We start from the raw sequence: 24,041 nt of genomic DNA on the forward strand, positions 1-24,041 counted from the left end.
CATCGAAAACTCCCATTTTCACTTCCCTGTAAATAGGGAACAATACCCGAGTAAAAATGATAACTATTTTTTTTCACATTTACTGTTACTCTGCCAAAATTACCACATATAGCTAACTTAAGAATCAGGAGTCTTCGGCAGGCACCACACCGGTGCCCAAAGCTTGACTACTGCTTCTTTTTCCTTGCCTTCTGTAGGTTCTTCCAATTCTGAAGGTCCTCGCTTTCTTCTCTGCTGAAGACTCCACGCTCCTCTCTAAAAGCATGTCCACCCCTACACCAAAACCAGGCAAAAGGCCCCCCATCTGAGCCCAGAAAGCCTCCAGTGCGCAAGGAGAAGCTCGGGCAAGTGATGGGTCCCACTAACCCAGGCTAGCCCACGGAAAAAATCTGCCTGGGCTCAAGCCCGAAGGTGCTGACGTCACACTGATGTCAACAACCGTAATTTCAAATTTTTTTTACCGTTGGCACGTGAATTTCACGCGCCAACAGTGAAAAAATTTGACTTCGCTCACCGACGTCAGCACTGACAAGGCCCAAAGGAAAAATGTCACGTGGTGTTCCCTAGGCGCTGTGATGGTTTCTTTTCCAAAAATTCGACGCCCCTCGTTGTTTTGGCAAAAAAAAAAAAATCCAAAAAATTTGAAATTAAAAAAAAAAAAACTAAAAAAAACTGTAATTTTTCCCTATAAATACCTATCAATTGTATTCACTTTTCACACCAAATCTTCATACAAACTCTTCTCCTTCCAATTTTTTTTCCATTCCACACACATTTTTCTACTAGTTTCCATTTGTATCAAAAAACAAATGGCCTCTTCTGTCGAAGCCAGAGGCGTTTGGACTACCGCGGAAGATATTGTGTTGTGTGAGTCTTGGGTGAAAGTTAGTCATTGCCCTATAGTAGGCAATGAGATGAAGTTTGCTCATAAGTGAAAAAAAAAATTCATGTAGAATTTGCTGAAAGATCTGGTTCAGTTCGGACAGAAATGGCGTTACAGTCCAGATGGAAAATCTTGAATAAAAGTAAGGGAAATGGAGGGATGCATTGGCAAGAGCAAGGGACAACATTCGAAGCGGTCAAAATCTTATAGATGAGGTAAAATATTTATAATTCTCGTTTTATTCAATTTAATGTAACTATTTTTTTCTAGCATTTTATTTTTCTTGCATTTCTAATTTATTTATATTTTGTTGCATTTGTAAATTGTTTATATTTTCTTCCATATTTATTTTTTTTTCTTGCATAATCATTTTATTTCTTGCATTTCTTGTTTATATGTTGTTGCATAATCAAATTTTTTTCTTGCATTTCCAAATTATTTTTGGTTTCTTCCATATTCATTTTTTTTTGTTGCATTTGCAATTTTTTTTTTAAAATAGATCGTACAAGCACAAATGTGGTTCGGTGCCACGGGGTAAGGCAAAAAAAGTTTCTAGAGTCACCAATGTTGGGAAATTGTGAAGAATTGTTTGAGATTCAAAATCATTTGCACTACTTTGCCAGTTATGATGAATGAGATGCAGCTCCACGATTCGCCATTGGACTCTCCATTGGATCAAGACTCACCACTCCCACGTGCACAGAGACCTATTGGGAGAAAGGCAGCAAAGGCGAAGAAAGGGAGCACTTCGAACAATGAATGTGCATAATTTTTGGAGCAAGTTGCTAAGAATAGTGCACTGAGACTTGAGAGAGACTTGAAAATAGAAGAAGCGGACAAGGCAAGACATGAAGTATTTGCAATTGAAAGGCAGCAAGCACAAGAACAAGACATGGAGGATAGAGAGATGAAAATCATGGCCATGGATACCACCCATATGTCTCCTGAAACAAAGTCCTATTGGAAGATGAAACGAAGGGATGTGATGAGAAGAAAACTTTTCCATGACGATGGATCAAGCAATACGGATTGGTTAAATGATCAAAACCATTAGGTTGGATTGAAAGATTTTCCATATGTATTAAGAGTTGTTGTAGTGTTTCCCTTTTATTCAATAAAGAAAGCATTAAATAATATGACTATTTATTAAAAATATTTGCACATGAAAACAAAGATGAATTAAAAACAAACCTTATTTTATTGCAAACAATACACAAAACAAAGCATTATTAAAAGCATAATTAAAAACAAAGCATAATTCCAAACACACCACACACAAAATAAAACATAATTAAAAACAAAACATAATTCCAACCACACCACACAAAAAATAAAGCAAACTTGAAAACAAAGCATTAATCTTGACTTCATCCATTGTGATTGCCTTTCATCTCCCACAAGTGCTCAATCAAGTCAACTTGACATCTCTCGTGAACATACGAAGATTGCCTTTCCTGGTAACGATCAAGCATGGGGTTGTTGAATCGACCATCCCGAACTAATGGTTCGTGCTCCAATGGATGTCCATTTGGTCCAATCAGCCTTTCATAAATCCTTGTCAAGGCCATGTTCATTGGATCCGATTCGAACACCTCTAAAGCATCATAATCATACTCATCCTCCACAATCATGTTGTGGAGGATGATACAAGTCATCATAATGCTCCGCAGCACCTCCTCATCACACATCTGAGCCACACCCCTAATAATACCTTAACAAGCTTGCAAGATACCGAAACACCTTTCCACATCTTTCCTGTAACCTTCTTGAAAGGCAACAAAGCTTTTTTCCTCCTTGGATTGGGGATTCGGAATTGTTTTCACGAATATGGTCCGCCTAGGATAAATTCCGTCGGCAAGGTAATACGCACCAGAGTATACGTTATTGTTGATTTGGTACGTGACCTGGGGGGAATGACCTCGCAATACATCGTTGAACACTGGGGATTGACCAAGCATATTGAGGGCATTATGAGATCCGGCAACTCCGAAGAAAGCATGCCAAACCCAACAGTCGAATGAAGCTACGGCCTCCAAAATTATACTTTTTTGGCCCTTTCGATTCCCATAGTCTCCTTGCCAAGCAGTTGGAAAATTCTTCCACGGCACGTGTATGCAATCGATGCTTCCAATCATTCCTGGGAAACCTTGAGCCTCAGCTTTTTGTAGAAGCCTTTGCAGGTCCCTAGGCATAGGTTTGCGAAGGTCCTCCCTCGTGTACAAATTTTCTACTGCATCACAGAATCTCACCAAGTACTCTAGGATAGTTGATTTTTCCATCCTTGCAATCTCATCCACCTGCTCTACAGATGCCCCATAAGCAAGCATCTGCAAAGCAATCTTCCAACAGATTCTTACCCATTCTATATCTCTCTCGAAACTTAGAAACATGATATAACGAATTTGGGATAAAGTAATCTTCCAACAGATTCTTACCCCGAGACTGCCTACGTCTGTCCACATTCGGGGCATGACGATGGTGATGTTGCCTTGATTGATTAAGCATACACGCGCTACAAGCATTTCTTCCTCTTCTTCATCGGCGTCCCGATCTTCCTCGGCACGTCTGCGCTGTATTTCTTCCTCTTCTCGCTCTTGCCTCTCCAACACCCTCCTGAAGTTTGACATTGAGAGTAGAATGTGTTTTGTAAAATCTGAGAAATAAAGGAATTGATAAGATATGGTGTGAGAGGTATGAGTTGATGGTGTAGTTTTGTAGATGGATTCAGAAGATAGAGATGACACGTGGCACAATTTTAGAGGGTAAAAATCTTATCTGAAAACTGAGATTATAATTTTTTTTTTAAATATATGAAAATCTTATCTGACATGGGACACGTGGCGCAATTTTAGAGGGTGAAAATCTATCTAAAATATGAGATTATAATTTTTTTTTAAATATCTGAAATCTTATCTGACTTGGGACATGTGGCGCAATTTTAGAGGGTGCAAATCTTATCTGAAATTTGAGATTATAATTTTTTTTAACAAATATATGAAGATTTTATCTGAAATAAGACACATGGCAACTGAGAATCTCATCCGAAAATCTTTTCTGAAAAATGATGTACACATGGCAACTAAAAATCTTATCCGAAAATTTAATCCGAAAATTTAATCGGAAAATGTTGTCTGGAATTTTATGTGATAATTTTATAATAAATAGTGACACGTGGCAACTGAAAATATTATCTAAAAAGCTTATCAAAATTAATGGTTTGAAGTATTAAAAAAATAGGAAATAAAATACAATGAATTGTATTTGCCCTTGCTCTAGCCTTTTGGGGTGGAATCAAAAAAGGCAAGGCTGCCACTATTCACGTGAATAGTGGCAGCCCTTGCTTTGCCTTGCCTTGTCTTAATCTTTTAGGATGGACTTGCTCTAAGTTGACCCTCCCAAAAAGAGCATCAACACGTATTATTATTTGTATAAATTAATTTCCATAAGACATCACTAACATATAGTCTACCCGCTAAGTAAAGAAAAATTATAAAATATCAACTTCTTTTCCTAGAAAAATGAAAATTTCTTTTTTCTTTTGAAAAAGAAAAAAAAAAAAAACTAAACAAGAGTGGAGATGGTTTAACATTAATCAAGGTCAAAAGTAATATTTGAATTTAGAATGTTATTAGGTTGATTTTATTGAAAGAGAAAATACGAACGATGTGTCGATGAAAGAATGTATTTTAAAGCCAATGAGCCAAATATAGGTCCCCCCCCCCAAAACAGGAGACTTTAGCCTCATGGACAGATTGGAATCATAAGTCAGTCACTCCATAAACCCTTGCTTACCCAAAAGAGCTTGGTTGAAACTTAATTAGTGTCGAAAATCCAAAACCCCCTGGATTCTTTGTAAGAACCCAAAACAAAATATCAAAAAAAAGAAAGAAATATCTAGAAAGGTAACGAAAATATCTTTTAGCGAAATGACCAAATTGCCCTCGCATATTTTAATGGGGGAAAATTTGACTTTTTAATCGGGAAAGAATTTGGGAATTTCGCCTACGCCATTGCGTAGAGCGCGGCGAAAGGAGTTCGTAGACACGGAGTAGACCCGAATCGGAGCCGTAACGAAGAAGTTATGGTCTAAAAATCGCGAGGGGCAAAATGGTAATTTGGTCAAAAAGTCAGATATTTATATCACTCTCTCTCCTCTCCCCCGTCAGCTCTCTCTCTCTCCTCCCGCAGCCAAACCGCCCGCGACCTCCACCCATTCAACTCGTCGCCACGGCCACCATACTTGGAACCGATCTCCGCCGTGGGTACCGTTGGAACCGTGACTCGACTGCCGTTCTTTTCCAACCAACACCAGCCTCGGGGGTGCCGGAATCTGGCCGGAAAACCCTGATTTCCGACGATAGTTCGTCCGAATGCCACCCGAACTTCCAGCTCAGATTTCTCCTCCGTTTCTCCACCAAATCGATCGAGTAAGGCATCAGAGGTCCAGCCGATCAGCATGAGGAAGCTTCAAAGGGTCAAATTGGCTTGGACCATCTGTGAGTGGACCTTCTTTCATAAATCAGATTTCATGAATGACTTGATGTGCTTTTATATGAATTGATGTGCTTTTATATAAAATAGATTTTATAAATGATTTTATATAAATGAGTTTTATATTTGAGTTTATTTGAGTAAGTTTCTTCATTCAGCCTTTGAGTAAGTTTTAATACGATTTTGAATATGAGCAGTACAGTAATAATTCTATAAGTCGGTGCTGCTTATTTACCAGTTACAGAAACAGAGTTTGAGTTTTGAATCAGTTAAGACCGCAGCACGACTTGAGTTTTACAGTTATTATTCAGATATTTCTTTTTACAAGGACTTTATTTTAAAACCACCTCGTACCCGTTTTTCTTTATGGTGATTACCCAGAGTCGGACCGATGTCTACGGACATCCAGTCTGATTATAGTTCAGTCAGTGCACTTGACTTGCCTCACGAGTTTCGGGGACGCTCGGACCGTGAGTGCCGGATTTGCGGCTCGGCAGACTTGGTGTCCCGAGACCTGCCAGGATTGCGGCTCGGCTGACTTTATGTCCCCGAGACCTGCCAGGATTGCGGATCAGGCTGACTACGGTCCCCTGTATCCTGCCAGAGCGACTCGAGTTGACTTGGTGTTATCGAGGAATCTGCCGGCGGGACAGGCTGATCATAGTCTCCTGATTTCGCCAGTTTGCGGCTCGAGTAGTCTGTGTGACTCCCGAGACCTGCCAGGGAATTGACGGAAGTGACAGGGGTACATACTGGTGGTATTTTCAAAGGATTCTGAGTTTCTTTATTAAATGTTGATTTTCAGCTATTATAAATCAGTTTTTCTGATTTTTCAGACATAGATCCCTTTATATTTGTTCAGTTATGAAAGGTCTGAGTACAGAGTTTTTATACGCGTTTGATTTCAGTACTTTTATGAAAGTTTTGAATTCAGTGGTTTGTATGAAACTTTCAAGCTTGAATATGACTGATATAGAATGCCTTGAATTGGCTATGCGTGATATAAAAAGTAAGTATTCAGTTTTATTTAGCTAAATTTCTTTTACAATGGGGGATATTATGTTTATGAGAATCATTTTGAAGAACATTATTTTATGGTCCACTCACATTTTCAACCTGTTTTTTTTTTTGCCCCTAGGCCGTAGAAGCACGCGGGATCCACCACCGAGCCAATCATAGTTTCCGCGCCAAGGTAAAGTTTTGCAGAATCCTTGCAACCTTGAAAACCCTAGAAAATGCTCTGATATCATGTTGAACATAAGGAACTGAGGTTGGAATCTGATTGTTGACTTAGTCTGGCTGTTGGTAGGGTTTCTGAGATTGTTTGACAGGTGAAAAGTTTTGGGGTTGGTCAAAATACAGGGGAGACTCTGTCGAATTTTCGGTAGAAGTCTAAGGAAAATTTAAAGAAAAATTGAAGTAAGAAGGGTAAAAAGGTCATTTGTGCCCGACATTCGCCAGGTGTCGGACACGCACAGGATTTGGCTCGAATTCCAAAGTGGAAATTGGGTCGGGTCCTGTCATTCTTCATATCATATATTTAGGAGTTCTCACTTGAGTTGCAATTTATAAAAAAACTTGCATGTAACAAACTTATGGAAACCAGTACGACATGGCAAGAAAGTGCAACACATCTAAGTTTAATTGGGTTACATATGTAAACAAGAGTAAAGCCCAATTGAAGAGCTTAATATGGCCCAAAATGATCTGGGCCGACTGAAGAGCTCGACTGGCTTGTTTTCCACTTTCCCTTTGTTCATGTTCCGTGATGCGTTACTATGCAACCTATTAGGGGTGAACATCAATCCGACCAAACTCACCAAATCGGCCGATCTGAACTGTAATGGCTGGTTTGCCTTGGTTTCAACTAAAAATTTCTTTTTAAAGGGTTTAAAACTTGCATACTATAATGGTTTAATTTGGTTGCGATTTTGAGATTTTGCAAACCAACCTAAACCGAATCAAAGCGTCCGCTTGTATATGTTTTTATGTTATTTTATTTTATACGTCTGGTGCTTTTATTGGCTAATAAATAAATAAGGATGTTTCTTTTGAAGTTTGATTGAACTTTGAAGTTATTGGTCTTTTGAATTGTAACTACATTAGTTATTGAACTTTGAAGTTTGATGACATGTTAATTATAAAATAGTTTGATGTGCTAGAAAATGAAAATTATATATGTAGCATGTTATGAATTTTTTTTTTTGTACGTGGGCTAACCCCTACAACTTATGGTAACTACATCTAACCCCAATGCTATGATCCTTTTAAAATGCATGCAATCAATCACCCTCCTAAAGGATACTACTTACCTCTTAAAGAATCACAGTTTGACATATATGTAAAAATAATTCATTAAAAACACAAAAAGAAAAATTTATGTACACATGTCACACTGCTCTTTACAAGAATATAAAAGCTCGTACTTACATAGTAAGGGGGTGCAGATTTCTCATTTATTATTTTCCGACAACTTAGTCATTTTTTGTAGAGCTGAGGAACAGGAGGTATCATGCGTGCGGCGGGTGTTGAAGTGCTACGAGGATAGGTCAGGCCAATGCATTAATTATGACAAAAGCTCCTTATTTTTTAGTTATAATTGTCCAAGACGACGGTGCCAACAACTGGAAGCAATCCTACAAATAAAACAGGAGGAGGAATTTGGAAAATATCTGGGTATAAATGCTGACTTTGGGCAGTCAAAGAAAAAAGTTTTTTAGAATGTGCGGGTTAAGATTTCCCAATGGTTGCAAGGATGGGCGGAATAGTATTTATCTGTGGCCGGAAAGGAAGTGCTTATTAAAGCTATTGCCATGGCTATGCCTACCTACAGTATGTCATGCTTCAAACTCCCCATTGGCCTATGCAAAGAACTTGAGCGGAAGATCACAAACTTTTGGTGAAAAGGACAAAAGGATACCAAAGGAATACATTGGGTGGCATGGCAAAAAATGACGCAACGTAAAACAAATGGAGGCTTGGGTTTTCGCGATTTAATTTGCTTTAATCTAGCTATGTTAGCTAAGATTGGATGGCGATTAGTTCAACACTCCGATCACTTTTGGCACAGCTTCTTCACGATAAGTACTACCCTGGAGGAAGCTTTACATCAGCTGGATCAGTTCGTGGGTCATCCTGGGGTTGGAAGGGTATTCTGCAGGGCCGTAGTGTTCTAATTGCGGGTTTAAGATGGAGGGTGGGCAATGGTGACAACATTCGAGTGAAAGAGGATCCATGGTTACCAGTCCCGTATACTTTTAAAATCATCTCACATCATGCTGACATGCCGATATATGTGAGGGACTCGATTGATCTGGTTACGAAACAATGGAGAGATGCTGAGGTGGAACGTTTGTTTATGGAGATAGAAGCCAAGCTGATAAATGGACTGGCGATTAGCCGATGGGGTTGCCCAGATAAGCTCATATGGCATTTCACGAAGCATGGCGGTTTTACTGTTAAGTCAGCTTATGAGGTCACCCAATATCTACAGAGAAATGGCGAGTTGGGGAGACAAGGGCAGGGGGAATCCAGTGTTAGTAATACACACAGACCGCTGTGGACGAGTATTTGGAAGCTACAGGTACCGCCAAAAATTAAAAGCTTCATATGGAGAGCTTGTTTAAACGCTCTGGTGGTTCGCCAAAATCTTAAACGAAGGCATGTTGATCTTGAGGATGTTTGTGCTCTCTGTGGTGGTGAAGGGGAATCTCATGTACATCTTTTTTTCCACTGCGAGTTTGCAAGATTTTTTTGGTTCACTAGCCCTCTGCAGTTAGACACGAGGTTGCTTGAAGGAGGGGACTTTCTATCATGCTGGCAACTCCTTCTTCAAAAATATGAAAAGGAGGACAATCATCAGGATATTTTGCAATGGTTGGCGTTTGGGTTATGGAGGTTATGGAAGAATCGAAATGCTGCAATTTTCAAGGGGCACCATATACACCCGCAAGATATTGCTCTCACATGTCAAAAGCAAATTGTGGAGTTTGTGGCAGCAGGACAAGCAAGTATACCACTTATACATGATCAACCGAGACCTCCATAGTGGGACCGTAGTGACTTCCAGATCTGGCAGAAACCTGCTGATGGCTGGATGAAATTTAATTGCGATGGTGCTTGGATGCAAGCGCACATGAGGGGTGGAGCAGGATGGGTGGCACGAGACAGTATGATGGTGGAGACAAACTGTAAACAGCTTGTTGCGATGTTACATGGTTATGTGAAGACGGATACTGCTATTGCCGGCATTATTATGTTAGAATACTTAGACTATAATCTGATTAATTTGGATTATTGGTAGATGGAGCTCAGGTAAGAAGAGAAAACAGAGAGAGAGCTTGGAGAGGAAGATGAGAAAAATGAGTTTATTCTCTCACTTAGTCACGGACAAGCTGTGCAGCAATATATATCTGTTGGGAATAGAATATTCCCATTTACATCATTCAAATCTAGCCATCAATTTCACTATTCTATGAGATAGCTACACCTGGCACAATTCATTACTACAACTAAGGGTACATCTTAGCTGTCCATTGGACTGTGATCCAATGGTTCACAATTAATTCAATACAAATACTCAGCTAACACACTTAAACTTTAACACTTCCTTGAAAGTGTTTAGCAGAAATGACTCCAAGTTTGCTCTTTAGATATTCAAAACGAACCCTTGCCAACGCCTTAGTAAAGATATCTGCATTCTGCTCTCCAGTTCTGCAGTATAACAAATCAATCTCACCATTTTGTAAAGCATCACAGATGAAATGAAATCTTATGTTTATTTGCCTTGTCTTGTGATGATGTACTGGATTCTTTGTTATTGCTATTGCTAAAGTGTTATCACATAAAATTTGAGTTGCTTCAACTTGTTCCTCACCAAAATTAGATAGAACAAACCTCAACCAGACTACCTGTGCAGTAGCTTCTGCTGCACTGACATATTCTGCCTCTGCAGTGGATAGAGCTACACTGCTTTGCTTTACTGATGCCCAAGAGAAAACACCTTATCCAAGATGAAAAGCATAGCTAGAAGTACTCCTCATATCATCTTCACATCCTGACCAATCACTATCACAATATCCCACAAGCATTGCTTCTTTTCCCTTCTCATAAGCTATGCCATAGTCAAGAGTAGCATTGCTTCTTTTCCCTTCTCATAAGCTATGCCATAGTCAAGAGTACCTTGAATGTATCTAAGTACTCTCTTGACAGTCCTCATGTGCTTCCTTGTAGGCCCATGCATATATCTAGCTAAGAGACTTGCAGCAAACATGATATCTGGCCTTGTTGCTGTCAGATATAGTAAGCTTCCAACTATCTGTCTGTGCACCCTTTCATCAGCCTATTCACTTCCATCCTCCTTTGATAATTTCTCATTCATAGCAAGTGGAGTTGCAACCGCTTTACAATCTTTGAAACCAAACTTATCCAATAATGTTCTTGCATATTTTTTCTGATGCAAGAAGATGTAGGACTCAGCTTGTATCACACCTAAACCCAAAAAATGGTGCAATAATCCGAGATCAGTCATTTCATATTTCTTCATCATTTCAGTTTTAAAACTCATCACCAATTCTTCAGAATTTCCTGTGTAGGTGGTATCATCTACATATAGTGAAACTATGAGGATTCCACTTTCTGCAGTTTTCACATATAATGTAGCCTCACTAGGACTTCTCTGAAATCCTGCAGCTGTGAAATATGAGTTGATTTCTTCATACGAAGCTCTTGGAGCTTGTTTAAGACCATACAAGGCCTTCCTGAGTCTATAAAGTCTATCTTCCTTGTCTTTAATCTCAAATCTTGGAGGTTGATCCACATACACTTCCTCATGTAGCACTCCATTTAAGAATGCCAACTTCACATCTAACTGGAACAGCTTCCACCTTTTCTGTGCAGCTAAAGCAATTAATGTTCTTACTGCATCAAGTCGAGCAACGCGTGCACATGTCTCATTAAAATCAATTCCCAGCTTTTGAGTGTAGCCTTTAGCTACTAGCCTTGCTTTGTTTTTCTGAACTGACCCATCTAGATTTAGCTTGACTTTATAGATCCATTTGACTCCAACTACAAGCTTATCAGATGGCCTTTTTACCAATTCCCAAGTATCATTCTTCTCAATCATCTCAAGTTCAGTTTCCATGGCCTTTTGCCATCATGCATCTTTGATAGCTTCTTCAAAAGTTTCTGGTTCAATGATACATATATTGCATCTCTCATATACCTCTGTAAGACTTTTGTATTTCAATAAAGTGTGATCAATATCATGCGACCCTGTGTCAACTGTAGATTCTTCTTCACTGTCTTCTAATAACACCTCATTTTCAACTGAGTTTTCTGCTTGTATCACAGCTGTGTCATTGATCCCTTTCTCTTTTTCAGACACCATTTCGGTAAGTCCAATGGACACACTGCATTCTTGATGTGCATTCCAATCCCAGCTAGCATCTTCATTGAATACCACATCTCTTGAGATAATCCCCTTTCCAGTGGTAATATTATACAGTCTATACCCCTTCTCACAGCTACCATATCCTAGAAACACACACCTTTCGCTTGCCAAGTCCAGTTTCTGCCTTTGTTGGTTTGGATCATGTGCATAGCACAGAGAACCAAACACTCTTAAGTGTTTAAGTCCTAGCTTTCGTCCACTATAGGCTTCAAATGGCGTTTTCTTGTCCAAAGCTTTAGTTGGACATCGATTGAGAATATACACTATAGTATTAACAGCTTTTGCCCAAAACTCAAGTGGTATGCTCTTCTCAAACATCATACACTTAGCCATCTCCACTGTGGTTCTGTTCTTTCTCTCAGCCACACCGTTCTGCTGTGGTGAATATGCCACTGTAAGCTGCCTCTCCATCCTCATTTCATCACAAAATCTATTAAACTCATTAGAGGTATACTCTCCTCCTCTGTCACTTCTCAATTTCTTAAGCTTATAACCACTTTGCAATTCAACAGTAGCCTTAAACTTCTTAAACACAGTTAATACCTCATATTTGTATCTCAAGAAATAGATCCAGCACATTCGAGTACAGTCATCTATAAAGGTAAGAAAATACCTGTTTCATGCTTTTATAACAGTTTGCATTGGTCCACACACATCAGTGTGTACCAATTCTAGTGGAGTTGTGACCCTGCTGGTTGCTTCTTTTGGAAAAGACTTCCTGCAATGTTTTCCAAAAGTACACCCCTCACACACTTCACTTGTATTTTTAATTTCTGGCAGACCGAGTACCATATCTTCATTCTACAGTAGTTTCAAGCTTTGGAAGTTTAACTGTCCCATTCTCCTATGCCAAATCAATGTTGATTGACTTATGTTGCTTTTACTGCAAAATGTAAGTCTGTTTGAAGTTTCAAAGGAAAACTTCTATTTCCTTTCATTTGCACCATAGCCACCAGATTTGAGAGTGAGCCATCATCATAAATTTCTACCTTGTTATCTCCAAAAATCAGAAAATATCCATGCTCCATCATCTGTCCAACACTGAGTAGGTTTTCCTTGAGACCAGATACTAGCAGCACCTCCTTAATATATTTTTTTTCCATCTTAGTTTCAACCATCAAGCTTCCTTTTCCAATAACATCAACCAATTGTCCTGTCTCCATTGCAACTTTTGCAGTTATACTCTTATCAATATCAATCAAAACATCTTCTCTACCAGTCATGTGGTTACTACACCCACTGTCCAAATACCATACATCTTCCATGGACCTTTTGTCAGCTGCATTATTGACATAGAACATAGTTGGTGTAAAGGTTACCTGAGCAGCATACTGAAGTTGCTGCACTGGTTTCTTGCTATAGCAGTCTTTTGCTATGTGGCCGAACTTGTCACAGTTATAGCATTTTGGTTTGCCCTTGAATCGACACTCTCCAAAATGCAATTTCCCACAATGCTTGCACATGATATTAAGCTACTGGCCTCCTGTGTGGGTCAGGTATCTTTTACTTTTGTGAATGGTAGGTGCAATGCAGCTGCTCATATGGTAGTAGCGCATGTATCTCGTGAGGGTGGGAAGTTTTTTTGGGATCAACTTTGGCCTGAGTGGTTGTTTGACACTCTTCCTGTTGATGTAAACTTTTCAATTCGGCTTTAATAAATTTATTCCATAGATTGACCAAAAAAATAAAAAATAAAAAACATAGTAAGGAGTGAAGTATCTTTCACCCCTAAATGCCTGTAACATGTAACTTACGAGTACCATCCATCCACTACCCAAGAAAAACTCCATGATCACTTTGTCATTTATGTGATGCATTTGTCAAAGTGATGAGAAAGATACGAAAATTAAAGACAACGATGCATTTGCACCAACCTTATCTCCTCGACAGAGAGACTAGATGATGGGTTCTTCTACAATGCTCTAGTGTATCAATACATGAAACTGTTAAGGGTATATATGTCTTTTCAAAATTCACTAATGAAACATGTTGTCATGGGGTGTGGAAGGCATCGCCTTTTGGGGATAACTTTGGGCAGTGCACGTATGGTCATGCAATTGGACATGTAGTCATGCAATTGGACATGTAGTCATGCAATTGCACATCTGATGTTGTTGTGCAAGGGAGAGAGAGAAAGAGAGGTAGAGAGAGTGGGTCGGGCTGGGGGTGGATGGGAGGGATCTGTGGTCGGGAGTGTTGCGTGTTGACGTGAGTCTTCTAATTAATCAAAGAGATTTATTTTCTTGATTAATTAAGAGATTTACTTTCCTATTCTATATAGTTGAAAAATCATTTTGAAAAGAAAACTAAACTTTTATGAATTTTAAATGAAAAAATGAAAAAAATTTGTAGGGTCTTTTGTGATTTGTGTGTAAACCTCAAGGATGTTTTGTGATATATGTATGTCATGTCAGCAAACTAACGGAGTTTTTGACGGAACATAATGTCATAGACCATTTGTGATTGCACATACTAACCTTAAGAATCATGAGGGACGCAAAAAATTAATAAGAATGTAATTTGATAGTTTCATAAACCTTAAAGACGATTTATGATAATAAGCCTTTATCGAAAAGTCCAAACCTTTCAAAAGAGGGGCACCTTCTATAGTGCACCAGGTGCACCCATGCACCATTTGTCTTTTATGATGCTCCCAGATTTTTTTAAAAATTGGTTACTGGTTATACAAGTGATCAAGTTTCCACTTTTTGAAAATGCAATTGCATAAGGATCATGCAATTATGCCCTTCCTGTTTGGCAATTGACATATGATTGGATAGTGATTTACAGTAGTTTGGATATGAGAGTACCATAACATTGTAAGAAGATCCTAAAACTTATAAGTTACAAGATTTGGGTTCACCTGATTCATAATGTTGTAAATACTAATTTACAAGGATATGGATCCACATTAAAAGGAATTGGTAACTCCGAACCATGATGATGTAAATTGGGTCCTTATTCTAGTAAAATGAGGGTTTACAAGACTAAGGGCCGATTTTACAATTTTGGGATATGAGGGTACCACAACCTTGTAAGGAAGATCCAAAAACATGTAAGTTACACGATTTGAGTAGTGATTTACAAGTTTTTGTACCACGATTACAACGTTAGGGTTCTCATAATCCTTAATATTGTAAATCCTTATTCTACAAGGATATGGATCCACATTACTAGGAATTGGTAAGTGCGGACCATGATGATGTAAATTAGGTCTTTATTATAGTAAAATAAGAGTTTACAAGATTAAGAGCCGATTTTACAATTTTGGGATACAAAGGTACCATAACGTTGTAAAGAGGATCCATAAACATGTAGGTTACACAATTTGGGTAGTGATTTACAGGTTTTTGCACCATGATTACAACATTAACGTTCTCATAATCCTTAACGTTGGAAATCCTTATTTTACAAGGATATGGATCCAAATTATAAAGAATAAGTAAGTTTGGACCATGAGGATGTAAATTGGGTCATTATTCTAGTAAAATAAGAGTTTACGATATTAAAGGCCGATCTTACAATTTTTGGGATACGAGGGTACCAAAACGTTGTAAAATGGATTCATAAACATGTATGTTACATGATTTAAGTAGTGATTTACAGGTTTTTGTACCACGATTACAACGTTAGGGTTCTCATAATCCTTAACATTGTAAATCCTTATTTTACAAGGATATGGATCCAAATTACAAAGAATAGGTAAGTCTGGACCATGAGGATGTAAATTGGGGTCCTTTTTCTAGTAAAATGAGGGTTTACAAGATTAAGGGCCGATTTTACAATTTTGGGATACGACGGTACCTTAACGTCGTAAAGAGAATCCCTAAACTCCTAACTTACAAGTTTTTGGTAACAATTTACAAGGTTTTGCTACTGGATTACAACGTTAGGGTTCACCAAATCCATAATGTTGTAAATCAACCTTTTACAAGGATATGGATCCATATTACAAGGAATTGGTAATGGTGGACCTTAGGGATGTAAAATGGGTCCTTATTCTAGTAAACAATAGTTTACAAGATTAAGGACCGATGGTACCTTAACGTCGTAAGGAGAATCCCTAAACTCGTAACTTACAAGTTTTTGGTAACAATTTACAAGATTTTGCTCCTGGATTACAACGTTAGGGTTCACCAAATCCATAATGTTGTAAATCACAATTTTACAATGTTATGGATCCACATTACAAGGAATTGGTAATGGTGCACCTTAGTGATGTAAAATGGATCCTTATTCTAGTAAAAAAAATATTTTACAAGATTAAAGACTGAGGGCACCATAACGTCGTAAAAAGAATCCCTAAACTCGTAACTTACAAGTTTTGGTAACAATTTACAAGGTTTTGCTCCTGGATTACAACATTAGGGCTCACCAAATCCATAATATTGTAAATCACCATTTTACAATGTTATGGATCCACATTACAAGATTAGGGATTAAGAAGAACCTTAAAGTTGTAATCATGCTGCAAAACCTCATAAATCATACATATTTTTTTTCTTTCCTTTTTTTATGGTATCAAAAGCAATTGTCAAACATGAGACAAATTACCCTTAATCAATTCAAATGTTCCTTTTCGGAAATAAACTTATCCAAATATATAGTTTAATTTTATTTTGTATTTTCAAGATAAACTTATAAAGCATGCATTTCTAGGAATAAAATGTTAAACTTATAAAGCATGCATTTCTAGGAATAAAATGTATAATATGATTGCAACCACATTTGCAATAATGTGCATAAAATTCAATTGCAAGGACATAAATTACGAATTGCATTCTATTAAGCAATGTTTTTATGCATTCTACTAAGTTTTTTGCTCATGGATTACAATCTTTTGAACATACAATTAATTATGAAGGATTTATCATTAGTGAGAAATACTACGTTTTATAATTGAGCAAAGATAATAATAACTGCAAGACTGAAATGCAAATGGGCTACCTTTTTTTTTATATTCCTTTTTATATAAATTTTTTTTTTGGGTCTCAATCGAGTGTCATTCAATAAGGAGGAGAGAGAAAAAGAAAAAGAAAGCACAAGCAAAAAAATTAAAAAAAATTAAAAAACGTCAGGTAGAGATTTGGGAAAGAGAACATAAAAGAAAGGAGAGGAGGGGGGACGAAGGAGAGAGGGGGAGAGGGAACCAGAGAAGAAATAAAGGGGGAGAAGAGGGAGAAAAAGCAAAAAAAAAAAAAAAAAGAACCAAAAAGGGGGAGATGAAGGAAGGAAGGGGGGGAAGGGAGGAAATGAGGAACAAGGAGGCAAGAAGGGGAGGGGAGAAGGGTCAATGACCACTTCCCCTCCTAGCGGCCCTAGAAGAGAGGGGGGATAGGGTTGGGAGCTTTTTTTGCTTTGTAAAAAGCTTATTTTCAATGTCGTTGAGCTGTTAATATTGCCTTAGATGCAAATGGGACTACTTTAGTTGTCAATTGCACTACTAGAATGCAAATTACCCTACCTGTTTGTCAATTGCATTGACATATCACATATTAAATTTAAATTTTCAATTAATTGTGCACAGATAATGGCAATTGCTCGACTGGAATGCAAATAGTACTACTTTTTTTTGTCAATTGCACGACTGGAATGCAAATGGCACTACCTGTTTGTCAATTGCATTGACAAATCACATTTTGTGTTTACTTTCTTAAAATAAAAAAGCCTGCCAATAACATGCATACACTAATCTCATAATACAACTTTATGGTACAATGCCCATTCACAATGCTAATGGGAAGATTGTTTCAATTGGCACATAAACTATGATATAACAGTCAAATTTACTTTAAAAGCTTATTCTCAATGGTACTATATCCTCATCAAAGCCAACATAAACTTCATTCATGTAATTGAAAGTATTGTTCAATACATTCACTCTACATAACCAATAATTATAAATCTAAAATCTTAAGTAATTATGTATTTTTTTAAAAAAAAAATACAATCTCAAGATACAATGAAAATATTACAAATTCAAGTAGCCAAATATATAGACTCCAAAATAGTATATTAGTTTGTACTTGGCCTAATTCTTTACCCCAACCTGAAAAACAATCACGAAACTATCAATAAAATGAATGGAAACATAAAGCAATATGCTAATATGAAAACAATTACAAATTAATCATTGTAAACAAAAAAAGAACAAACCTACAACATAATTAACTTGAATAGAATGCAATATGCCAGTTTGGGGTAGAGATTTGTTATTTTCTTTTTCCTTTTTTAACTTTTTGGATTGTATAATGATCATCAATCTTATAGGCTTTGAAACGAAGCCTGAGAAGGAGATTGAGAGACGAGAAAGACAATTATGGAGAAGAAAGAGAGAGATACCTGAGAGGAGAGGAGTCTTGTTCGTCGTGCTGTCTCGTCGTCATAGGAGGAGGAGAGGAAAGAGAGAGAGAAGAGAAACCCTACCCTAACTCAACTTGAAATGTCAGACTGAAGGAGAGTTTTTGCTTTTTTTTTTTCTTTTTACCTACAACATCCGATTTATCCGGTAACTAACTCAACGGCGTGGATAACTCCACATCACCAACTATTTATCCAATGGTCTATAACAGTGGGCGCATCCATGCGCCATGCCCATCGTAGAATTTTCCATCCGTATGACCTAATATTTTCTATCTGTTTTAACTTGTATTTATTTTACCCTTAATTAATTCAAATATTTTTTGGGGACATAAACTTGTCCAAATGTATGGTACAATTCAAATTTTATAACTTGTATTTATTTTACCCTTGCAACTCTATGGTATTGCAAACATGCGTTTACGTGCTTATCTCCATTTCTTTTTTTCTTTTTCTTTTTTTAAACAATAAAATGGAAGTATACTAGTATTCCAAGTGTCACAACCGACACAAAGAAGACCATGTTTGTGATTTCCGATGCATACCTTAATCAAAATAACGAGTAGCCCTTGTTATATACTACCCACAGCCAGAAGGAATATGAAAAAAAACTAATTAAAAATCCTAACCTAACTTGGACAACAAGCCCTTATTAAAAAAGGAAAGTAAAATAAAATAAATAACTTAAACTAATTAAACTCCTAATGCCACTTGGAAAAGCCCTCACTCCAGCTCGCACTCCAATATCTCAACATCTATCATGCCGACTCAGACAAATTTCCTTATTTTGCTAGAACACATTCACATCTCGACAACAATGCAATCGACAAACAGACTCTATGTAATTGCCATTCAACTTTGCAAAAACCAACCGACTGATTGTCAATTGCCAAACGACCTTTATTGTCAATTACCAAACAACCTTTGTCATTTGATTATTTTTCTTTTCTATGTATCACCTAAATTAAACACCTAAAGATCACAAACTATGGAATTTAGTGCATCTAACCATTCTGATTATGCAAAACCTTAAAGAAAATATCACAAAAAAAGAAACATGCATATTAACGTATCATATAACTCACATACAAGAAAAGTAAATTGTCCAAGCTCAAAAATCATGATCATATATAGAACTGGGAGTTCAAGCAAACAATAAACTGCACCATTCAAAAAAAAAAATAAAAAATACAACAACACTAGAACAGAGAAATTGCTCACGAGAAGAGCAAAGGAGATAAAAATCACATATGCATATCAGCATACCTAATTGTCAATCCATCACATTCATATCAGCGTACCCAAATTATCAAAAAATAGAAACGCGTAAACAATGGGAGAGGATCACAGAAAACAGATTAAAAGTATCAAACTAAATGATTGGAATGCAAATGGCACTGCTTTGTTTGTCAATTGCACGATGGAATACAAATGGCGCTACCTGTTTGTCAATTGCATTGACAAATCACATATTGTATTTACATTCTCAAAATTGAAAAGGCTGTCAATAACATGCAATATGCGTACACTATTTGCAAAATTGGACTAACCAATTAGTAATTGGATTAAAAAATCACATATTTGATTAACAAGTTTGTATAAATATGTCCACAATTAACCAAGTAGGGGATATAATTTGTATGAATATTTGAAAAAAAAAAATAAATGACAGGGAATTAATCATAAAGAAATCAGATTAATAGTTTTTATGATTATTTATTTTTCCAATAAATATGAGTTTAATGAAATCTCATACTCTGATACACAAAATAGCAATGGTGGGTTAAAGGAATATGAAAGTTCATACCCTAAGCCTATTAAATAGACGACAAATAAATTAATTAGACAAAAACCTTTTAGCTCAACCCCAATTCAAAAACACTAAACCCCAAAATCTAACCAACTTATACCTAGATACCCATCACAGAAGAAGCTAAAAAAGACATGAAGATCAAGAGGATGAGAAGTGCTTACCCGTCACAACATCTGAGTTTTATTGTGTGATCCGTTGGCAACGAGGAAGAGGAAGATTGAGGTTGAGTTTTCCCAAATTTTATTCGGACTCACCTTGTCTTAGATAGCTTGGAGTTGATATGCCAAGCAATGTCATAAATTTCAACCTGCCCAGCCATCACTTAAGTAGCAGCAAACTCGATGTCGAAAGAAAATCAGACGGAGAAGAAGATTTAAGAGCGACCACGACGTTCTTGTTTCACACCCTGCCTTTCTTCTTCTTCTTCGTCTTCTGCTTCTTGCGTTCCTATTTCGGTTTGTTTTATTTTATTTTATTTTAACACTTTAACCTACAATAACAAGTTTCCAGTTACTAGCTTCAACGGTGGAGATTTGCCCTTGTACTATTTTCTCAATCTGACGGTCAATAGGACCTGGCGCGTCCATGCACCAGGTCCACCGTAGAATTTTCCTCAAAAGAGCTTTGTCAGGCTGTGGGGTCTTACTGTTTGGTACAGAGCTATGTTTGATTTTATCAAAAAGGAAAGGTCCCATCTAATGTTTGTCCTGTTGTTTTACGTTGTGTCAATTTCAGCTCTCTCTCTCTCTCTCTCCGTCTAAAAGAAACACAAACATCAAAAATAATCAAACCAAGACATCAAGAACCAAGCACACCTCCATCAAATCCAAACATGAAAAATCAATCAAACCCATCCCAGCTTCTGCATTTTTCACATATTTCGCAGGAGATGAAAGTTTTCATCAATTCATGACTGTAACTTTGTGCATCTGCTATATTTGGATTTAGTAGAAGGGCAGCAACTAGAGATTTAGTACAAGCCATAATAAATAATAGTTGAAGTTTAATGAATCAAAGGTGAATTAGATTTGGGGAAATAGAAGAAATTAAATAAATTTGGGATTTATAAGAAGAGGGTTCTCAGGATTCAAGCATGTGAATAAGAGAAATCAGTCATGACACTATGTTAGAATTGAGCCAAACAGAAGGAAAATGAACTAGAAAGAAGGGTAGGTGAGATATTAAGGAGAAGAGGAAGGAGTGTCGTGAAGGAGGCCCGTCAATTTTTCCCCTTGCTTTTAACATGTTAACCAACACAACCGTTTCCCCGTTTTAAAAACACCAATGTGAGTGGCTGTATCATAAAGGACTGGTCCCATCTAATGTTTGGCCTGTTGTTTCAGGTTGTGTCAGTCAGTTATTAAAATTTGGAGACCCATCGACCAAAAACACACTTTCAAACCACGTCCAATTTTAAACGTGGAACAGTTTGTGTGATCTGAAATTAATCCTGGGTGAAGACATCGTGGAACAGTTTCAAACCACGAACTATTTTGTTTTCTTCTTATAATTATGAAAACGATACCCGTTGGTCCTCATCTAGTCTTTATTTGAAAATGCTACGAGGGGGAGAGAGAATGCATATGGTCTACATTCTACATTACGTGATATGAAAATATGAGATAAAAATATAGTAAGTATAACATTATTCTTCTTTAATAGAGGTGGACTATATTGTATTAATGGACTCTATCTTTATTAGAGAGATAGTACACAATGTAATATAAAAAAATGATAAACCTAACATTATCCTTAATAATATTACGAGGGACGTTTAGATTTTACTCTTTCTTTTTCTTTTTTTTTTTTAATTTATAGAATTGACATTGAGAAAGCATAATTATGGAGAGAAATGCTCTTAACTACTACAAGAAGTTAAGCTGCCAATCTTGATTCTAAGCATGATTCTCCATTTTTCTATTTATAGGTAATTAGATAAAGAAGTGTTTTTTATTTTTGTGTTTTCGGTTACATTGGAGTTCGACTCTGGTGTTCAAACTGGGGTGCAATGAGGGGAAGCGGGAAGCTACCACCACTGTGATGGGAAACCATTGGCAAGAATAGGGATGGACCGACTCTTTGACTAACCTGGGCCATAACTCAAGGGATTTTGTCTTTTTTAGCCTAAACTAACATACCCAAAAGCACAACCAATGGACAACCATGCACTGCACTCTTTTATTGGTTGTGCCTCATGTGATACTCCACAGTTATGAGCCTATGACTTTCCACACATTACACTACAAATAACAAAAATATATGATCACTCGTTTTGTTTTGGACTTTTTCTTTTCTTTTTTTTTCTTTTTTTTTTTTTTTGCAATTTTGCACTATAAATATTAAGATATAAGTGAGGGTCAGTTATCTCAACTCTAAACCCTTCACTTTTTTTTTTGGGGGTACAAAAAGGGGCCAAAGGCCAAACACAAACAACCCCAACTTTTTGGTCGAAAACAACCCCTATTTTCTATTTTTTTGGTAAAAAATAACATGTCTACTTTAGGCACCCTAAATCCTAAAAAGCAAAAAAGAGATATGTACTAGATGTATTTTGAGGAGTAAAGCTCATTATTTCTTCTTGATTAGGATATATTTTTGTGATCGATGAAATTCACTCGTATTGTCGAATTTTCTATCTTCTTAATAGGTTTGTGCGTAATGTAAATTTAGCCCACCCCAATTTAAAATTCTGAGTCTGTCCTTGGGCAAGAAAGAAGTCTTCTTTACTTTGTAGTTTGTATATGGATTCTTCAATACTTGAAGAACACCACAAGAAAAATGTAACAGTCCAACCTGCATCCGTCTGTCTCTTAATAATATTAGATTTTACTTTTTTTTATTTTATTTTATAGAATTGACATTAAGAGAGCAGAATTATGGAGCGAGGAATACTCTTAACTACTATTTAACCACGTAAACTATAAGAATTATCGGCGAATGATGGCAGGGTGCCGAAGGCATCGCTCGTCGAATGATGACGGGGGTACCGAAGGCATCGCTCTCGCCGAATGATGGCAGGGTGCCGAAGGCATCGCTCTCCCCGAATGATGGCTGGGTGCCGAAGGCATTCTCGCCGAATGATGACGGGGGTGCCGAAGGCATCCTCGCCGAATGATGACGGGGGTGCCAAAGGCATCGCTCTCGCCGAATGATGGCAGGGTGCCGAAGGCATCGCTCTCGCCAAAGTATGGCGGGGTGCCGAAGGCATTGCTCTCCCCGAATGATGGAAGGGTGCCGAAGGCATTGTTCGTCGAATGATGACGGGGGTACCGAAGGCATCCTCGCCGATGATGACGGGGGTGTTGGTGCCGAAGGCATCAATGATGACTGGGTGCCGAAGGCATGATGATGGGTGCCGGCGGCATTCGATGATGACGGGTGCCGGCATCCTCCTTCGCCGATGAGGACGGGGGTGTTGAAGGCATCACGCTCGCCGAATGATGACGGGGTGCCGAAGGCATCGCTCTCGCCGAATGATGGCAGGGTACCGAAGGCATCGCTTCGGCGAATGATGGCAGGGTGCCGAAGGCATCGCTCGTCGAATGATGACGGGGGTACCGAAGGCATCGCTCTCGCCGAATGATGGCAGGGTGCCGAAGGCATCGCTCTCGCCAAAGTATGGCGAGGTGCCGAAGGCATTGCTCTCCCTGAATGATGGCAGGGTGCCGAAGGCATTGTTCGTCGAATGATGACGGGGTGCCGAAGGCATCGCTCTCGCCGAATGATGGCGGGTTGCCGAAGGCATCGCTTTCGCCGAATGATGACTGGGTGCCGAAGGCATTCTCGCCGAATGATGATGGGGGTGCCGAAGGCATCCTCGCCGAATGATGACGGGGGTGCCGAAGGCATCCTCGCCGATGATGACGGGGGTGTTGGAGGCATCACGCTCGCCGAATGATGATGGGGTGCCGAAGGCATCGCTCTCGCCGAATGATGGCAGGAGTGCCGAAGGCATCGCTCTCGCCGAATGATGACGTAGTGCCGAAGGCATCGCTCTCGCCGAATGATGGCAGGGTGCCGAAGGCATTGTTCGTCGAATGATG

At 38.1% G+C, this 24,041-nt stretch overlaps 1 long non-coding RNA gene across 1 annotated transcript; it reads right to left on the bottom strand.

The window, feature by feature from the left end:
• Nucleotides 1–17,579: 17,579 nt before the first annotated feature.
• On the bottom strand, nucleotides 17,580–20,450 carry LOC117622412. The gene is made up of 2 exons (XR_004584982.1): nucleotides 20,160–20,450; nucleotides 17,580–17,874 (listed from the first exon to the last, which is right to left on the bottom strand). It is a non-coding gene; the product is annotated as an uncharacterized LOC117622412 (long non-coding RNA).
• Nucleotides 20,451–24,041: the final 3,591 nt, after the last annotated feature.

Source organism: Prunus dulcis, chromosome 3 (genome assembly GCF_902201215.1).
Source record: "Prunus dulcis chromosome 3, ALMONDv2, whole genome shotgun sequence".
NCBI lineage: Eukaryota > Viridiplantae > Streptophyta > Magnoliopsida > Rosales > Rosaceae > Prunus > Prunus dulcis.